Below are 7,123 nucleotides of genomic sequence, written 5' to 3'. Positions count from 1 at the left end.
AGCCACCTAGTACATTTACTTAAGAGCTCTAAATCTCCATTAGACTTGGCATCTTACCGTCCCATGACCACCTCGCATGAGCTCCGTGAACAACCAATTTTCGTGGCGTGCAAACGACGTTCCGACCAAAATTCCTACGGTTTCAGGTCCCTGAAGCTACAGGCTCTCACTGGACACCAGTTTCATCACTATCGGCCCACCGGGAAGGCCACTACGGCCGAAAACCCGTTCGGGCACACCGAACGACAGCCAGCACTAACCAAGACTACGGCGTCATCGCCTCGCCACGCCGCAGCTGCACGATGCCGGCCGACGCGGAGCTTCAAGGCCGCACCGAGGGCGGGTCAACCACCCCACTGACCCACCGGGTAAGCTCCTTTCAAGGCATGGGCGTCATTGAAGTACAGGGAGAAACTATTGCACCTGAAGAAGTAACTAAAGAAGCGGGCTGGCTTACCAGCCATCGCAATAGGAGCCGTAGAGCTATTGCGCAGTTAGCCTAATGGCTGATAAAACAAGCAAAAACAACTGGTGCTGGCGAAGCGCGTGCTGGTGCGTGCCAGAGCGCAGCGCGTGCCACCACGAAACCGAAGCCGCCGCGACAGCTACAACTGCCAAGGGAAGATATAAAGATCATCGTACGGCCCCGCTACGGGCTAAATGTCTCAAAACTAAGTGATGCGCAAATTCTAGATGAAGTACTGCGAGCTGCAGCCGTACCGATTGCAGAGGCGGAAGATGACATATATCGCTCCTGCGTGGAAAAAGATGTCATAGTAGTCAGCACTCCGCGAATGGCAAATGCTCAGAAATAAAACCGCATCAGGGAACTCCAAATTGGAGACACGCACTACGAAGCCACAGCCTACGCCGCCCCACCGGCAGACACCTACAAAGGCGTAATCCACAACATTCCGGGCTATGACACTGCGAAGGACATCACCAAAAGTCTCATCTACAAGAAGAACCCCACCATCCTGCAGGCCCGTCGCATGAGCAACACCAGCTCTGTCATCATCATCTTTGAAGGCCCAAAGGTGCCCTTCTACGTCTACTACAGAGGCGCCGAGTACCGCTGCTACCTCCACCAGAAAAAAGTCGAAGTGTGCGGAGCCTGCGGCCGGATCGGTCATCGCACGGACGTGTGCCCTACCCCCGACAAGAAACAGTGCAAAAATTGTGGTGCCCAAAACCCCGCGGAAAATCACAACTGCAACGCTAAGTGCGCGCTGTGCGGTAAAGGTCACCCCACGGGAGGCAAGAGCTGCCAGAGACGCTTACAGACGCCTTTCCTCATCAAACAGCGCCAGTGGGAAAAACAGCGACAACAACAATCCTTGGACAACCACAGCGGCGGCGGCAGGAACCCATCGTTGCCACGTCAAGACGGCAAGCAGACAACGGCGGCCCAACGCCAATCCCGCTCAAATTCGAGGGACACTGCCGCCGATCGCAAGGCACCCAGATCAAGATGCCGATCGGGACATTGACCCCAAGCTAAACAAGAAAGCAAGACCTCAACCATTAACAACAAGGTGAGCTGGGCAAATGTCTCCCTGTCCAAACCCCCTAAGATAGAAAACCCCACGCTCCCCTCATCTCACGACAGCGAGCTAACAAAAATCAAACAAATGCTCGAAATTCTACTGGCAGAGAATAAGGCCCTCAAGGCCGAGGTAGCCCAACTGAAGGCAACACCACCGAAAGTAGCTGTACCGGCAGAACCAGAAAGTACCCATATAGAGATAGATAATACGCGCAGCCAAGACAGAGATAGACAATACGCGCAACCAGATTCCGATACCGAGAGCCTACCCGCGAAAGGCAGAGTGGTAGAACAATCCCCTCCTTCCCAAGGGACAACCGCCAACCCTGGCACCTCTAAGCGTAACATCAGGGAAGACACGATCATAGAGGAAATAACCAGGGCCATTGATATCAAATTCGAGATAATGCATAAAACATTCCACACCACGATAACAAACCTTGCCGAAAATTATAATGCCAAAATTGCGGTCCTCGAAAACGCCCAACATAGGCCCAGCGTAGGGCTCATTAAAGTAACTAAGCCTTACAACCTCCCGACCAACGATGGCCTGGAATATCGGTAAAAGCACTATGTACGTCATACGGCAATGGAACTGCCCGGGATTCCGCCGCAAGCGAGGGAATCTCCAGCAGTTCCTACAAACTAAGGATTCCAAAGCTCCAGACATGATTGCCCTCCAAGAGACGGGGGGTCAGGCCAAATTATCAGGCTATGCGTCCTTCTGCGCCGATGTATCGGGCACAGGCAAAGCTCCAATCGCTACGCTAATCAAACTAAACATACCGGCACTCATACACGAGACCGGCATTGTGTCGGTAGAACACGTCCTAGTGGAAATTATTCCTACGGCAAAGCGAGGAACTGGCAGCCTGTTTGTTCTCAACGTATACAGCAAGCCTAAACAGCAACACAGATTCCTCAATCTATTCCGGAAAGCAGCACAAATTGCAAACAAACAACCACTTGTCATACTAGGCGACTTCAATGCACACTACTCTGCACGGGGCTATCGCACCGATCACCGCAATGGCCGTCAATTGTGGCTAGACGCGCAGCAGGAGCAACTCACGCTGCTCACAGATCCGACACAACCCACCCGCACAGAAAATCGCGTCTGCGTGGACACTACACCAGACCTAACCTTCACCAAAAACGTGTCAGGCGCCACATGGTTGAACACGCAAGGAAACATGGCAAGTGACCACTTCATAGTGGCCACCACAATCCGAACGGGACCCGCCAAACTTATCGGCAAACGAATCCACATCACGGACTGGGACAATTTTAAGCAATTACAAAAAACAGAAACGAACCTGCATGGCATGGTCGACAGCTTACAACAAAATGTTAAGCAGGCGACCATAACCATACCAGAAGAAGCTAATATCCAGGCGGCAGATGCCAAGCTCCTCCACAAGTGGGAAGTAAAAGCTAGCTTGGAAAGACGACTAAAACAACAGAAACTGAATAGATCCCTACGCAGACGCATATCGATCTTAAACAAATTGAAGACTATGCTCACCAGCTAACCCGCCAAAACTGGCATAGTGCATGTGATGGAATGGAAACGCAAATAGGCATGGCCAAAACATGGCGCATACTTAGATGTCTACTCGATCCCGAGCGCAGTAAAACTATGCAGGGGCATAATCTCAGCAATATAATCCATAATTACCCGGGATAAGACAGACATAATTAACGAACTCAAGAATCTATACATCGTAAACCATTCCAAAATGACCTTACCCGCATACACGGGAGATCCAAACCCAATAATCGACGAACCGATCACGGAAGCTGAAGTCCGCGGGGCCATACATGGTCTACGAACGCACTCCGCTCCGGGTCCGGACGGCGTAACAAACAAAACTACACGGAACATGGACGATGACTCCATAGAAGCACTAACTAAGTATCGCAATAAGTGTTGGGAGACTGGCCACATCCCTCAACAGTGGAAGGAAGCTAAAATTGTCATGATACCAAAGGCGGGCAAGAGGTTGCAGCTACAGAACCTAAGACCCATCTCGCTCACCTCCTGCCTAGGCAAACTTCTGGAACACATCATCCTTACTCGCCTAAACAAACACATGGAAGCGCACGACCTGTACCCTCACACGATGATTGGATTCAGGCCCAAGCTTTCCACGCCGGACATTATGCTTCAAATTAAGCACCAAATAATAGACGGTGATCACAGCTCAGAACTTGATACCCGGGCCATTCTTGGCCTTGATCTAACCAAAGCCTTCGACAATGTTCATCACGAAGCCATCATAACCCAGCTACACAAGCTAGGAGTTGGCTCCAGAGCATACAATTATATAAAAGACTCTCTTACAGACAGGACAGCCACAATCACCGTCGGTGAGGTAACCTCGAAGAGCATTTCGCTCGGGAATCAAGGAACACCCCAGGGCTCGGTCCTGTCTGCCTACCTCTTCATTATGGCCATGCTAGGATTGCCAAGCAAGCTAGCTAAAACCCCTAAACTACAGCATAGCTTATATGCAGACGACGTGGCACTCTGGGTAACCGGAGGGAGTGACGGAGAAATCCAAGAAACTTTGCAGAGCGCAATCGAAGTTGTCACGGAATGCGTAACACCTAAAGGACTCTCCTGTTCCCCGCAAAAGTCAGAGTTACTTCTGTATAGACCCACGTGCGGACACAGGAAGACTGTCTAACACCCCCTCAAATCAGGCTCAAAGTGAACGACCAGGACATCCCAATAGTATCGAGCATCAGGATACTTGGGCTTAGAATACAGGCCAATGGACACAACAACGAAGTGATAAAGGCACTAGACTCGCACGTACATCAAACAACAAGACTCATTTCGCGCATCGCCAACAGACACCACGGCCATGAAACTAATTTACTCAGATTGGTACAGGCTTTTGTCATAAGCAGAATAGTGTACGCTACCGCATTCCTGCAACTAAAGAATGATGAACGCTACAAAATTAACCTCATGATCAAGAGAGCATACAAGCAGGCTCTACACCTACAAATTACGACCGCAAACGAAAAGTTTGAGGCTCTAGGCGTACACAATACTCTTGACGAGCTCATGGAAGCCCAAAGAATTGCCCAACTAGAGAGAGACTCGCGTTCTCCGACGGGGCAACACAATCTCCAATCACTCGGAATTACATACAACACCCAATTCGGACCAAAGCGGGACATTCCCACAGAGTTAAGTAAACACATACACGTCCCACCATTACCCAAGAACACTCACCCTCTGCACAACCAAGAGCGCAGGCAGGAAAGAGCCATATCCTTACAAAAACGCTTTGCAAACTCTCAGGACGTGGCCTATGTAGACGCTGCCGAGTATCGTGACCGAGACGCTATGACAGCGGCTGTACTAGATCAGCAATATCAAATCATCGCTGCAAGCTCAGTTACTACAACCTCGCTGGAGGTCGGCAAGGAAGTCTCAATCGCCTTGGCGTGCGTTTGCTCCGCAGCCAAATTCATAGCGACTCAAAGACAGCTATACGAAATTTCGCGAAAGGGCGCATTTCGCCTGAAGCCCTCAAAATTCTGGCCAGTGTACCGGAGACCCGGCGCAGATGGACTCAACTCGTTTGGGCACCGGCGCACTCCGGTCTTCCGGGAAACGAAGCTGCTCACAGTGGGGCGCGAGAACTGGCCATATGCGGCCGCACGACAACATCTTGCGATGAGCAGTTCGAATCCCTCCGCCGTTCAGGCAGGGACCGGGTGGTATCCTACAACGAAATTCTACAATTCTACCGCCAGGGCAGGAGGCATGACCCTGCCGCTTACAAAAATTTAGATAAAAAGCAATGAGTTACCTGGCGCCTTTTACATACACACACTTTCCCAAACCCAGTGACGTATAGTCACCTCTATCCTTGGCTATATACAGCAGATTTCAAATTATGCGCAGGTAGAGCCCATCTTCATCACATCACGTGGGCATGTCCCCTGATAAGGACGAGAAAACCCACTAGCTTATTGCCTCCCCTTCCCATCACTACTCTAGAGCAGTGGGAGACTGCACTGCTCAGCTCAGACCTGGATCTCCAACTCCGGGTCGCCCAGATGGCCGAAGACGCCGCCAGAGCGCAAGGCCTGGCCGCCGCCTGAGGAAGAAGAGGTCGGGCCCTCCCACTCCTCTCCTCCCTAAGCTCCATCTCGGACAAATTCAAGTTTATACTACTACTACCGTCCCATAGCTCTTTCCAGTTGCATTGGGAAACTAATGGAAAGGATGGTGTTGACGCGCCTTGCATAGTACTTGGAACACAATGAGGTCTATCCGAATGCAATGGTGGGCTTCCGGCGCCATTGTAAGTCGGAATCAGCTAGCGCAAGACAGGGGTAATTGGAGATCGCAGGGAGAGGCCTTCGTCCTGCAGTGGACATGAATATAGGCACTTTATTTTCAGCATCAAAAAAGCATCAAACCAATAATGGTGGCGATGTTTCTTGATGTAAAGGCGCGTATGATAATGTAGCACACCAAGCAATCCTCGATGCTTTGACCGATGTGGGCATTGCTGGCCGTGCCCTGCGCTCTTAATTACAGAGGATGGAATGACATCCCACCATTGAACCAGCAAAGGTGTGCCACAAGGCTCTTCAGCATAGCATTGTTCGGCCTTGTTCGATCATTGCCAAGGACGGTCCAGATATCCATTTATACAGATATCTGCATCTGGGCGTCCGGCCTGACACGTTCGCAGATACGAGCGAGACTGTAGAAGGTAGTGCCGCAAACGTCGTCTTACCTGCATACGAAAGGCCTTGAACTATCCTCAGAAAAATGCCGATTAGTCGCATTTACACTCAAAACAATTACTCCTTATGTTATACGCATGAATGGACAAGTAATTGCTTCGAAACAAAGCACCGTTTCCTTGGAGTCATCATTGACAGTGATTTGTCTTGGACGCCACATATCACAAATATGAAAAACAGGTTGACTGCAACAGCCCATGTATTCAAGTTTGCCGGCGGAAAGTATTGGGGTGCCTCTGTACAATCGATGCTACAGCTGTACCATGTATTATTTGTGGTCTTCTTAAGATACAGCCTGCCCGTGGTGGGTAACACTAGTAAAACAAACTTTCGCATACTCCAGAGTATACAAGCCAAAGCTTATTGGACGTGCCTTGGCCTCCCTAAGTGTACATTCACAGCAGCCACAATCGCCATAGCGCGTGAACACCCTATAGCAACGTACATTGCGGTCGACGCTCTAAAAGTGCACATTCGACATGTCGCAAGGGTACCCTTTCCCCACCATGCTTGCCTGCAAACAACTAGGCCCCATACGAGTTTTAGCCGTCTCCTGACTACTCACAGAGCATCGCTGCCATCGAATTACGTCCCAGCAGTATGGCCTTCGTTGCCACTTATGGTCTCTACATTCACCATCAGTATGCCTTACCATTCCAGGCATCACGAAGAACGCACAAATGCCGTCAGCATCATCATTATTGCTACTGCATGATGTCCACAGTGACCGCTTACATGTTTACACCGATGGGTCGGCCATGCGCTCCAGTTCAGCAGCTGCAGTATTTATCCCAGCAA

At 50.5% G+C, this 7,123-nt stretch overlaps 1 pseudogene; it reads left to right on the top strand.

Moving 5' to 3' along the window:
* Positions 1 to 302: 302 nt before the first annotated feature.
* On the top strand, positions 303 to 2,111 carry LOC125941876 (uncharacterized; annotated as a pseudogene).
* Positions 2,112 to 7,123: the final 5,012 nt, after the last annotated feature.

Source organism: Dermacentor silvarum, unplaced genomic scaffold, assembly GCF_013339745.2.
Source record: "Dermacentor silvarum isolate Dsil-2018 unplaced genomic scaffold, BIME_Dsil_1.4 Seq514, whole genome shotgun sequence".
Classification (NCBI taxonomy): domain Eukaryota; kingdom Metazoa; phylum Arthropoda; class Arachnida; order Ixodida; family Ixodidae; genus Dermacentor; species Dermacentor silvarum.
The sequence above is the reverse complement of the archived record's forward strand: the minus strand, read 5'-3'. Positions and strand labels throughout refer to the sequence as shown.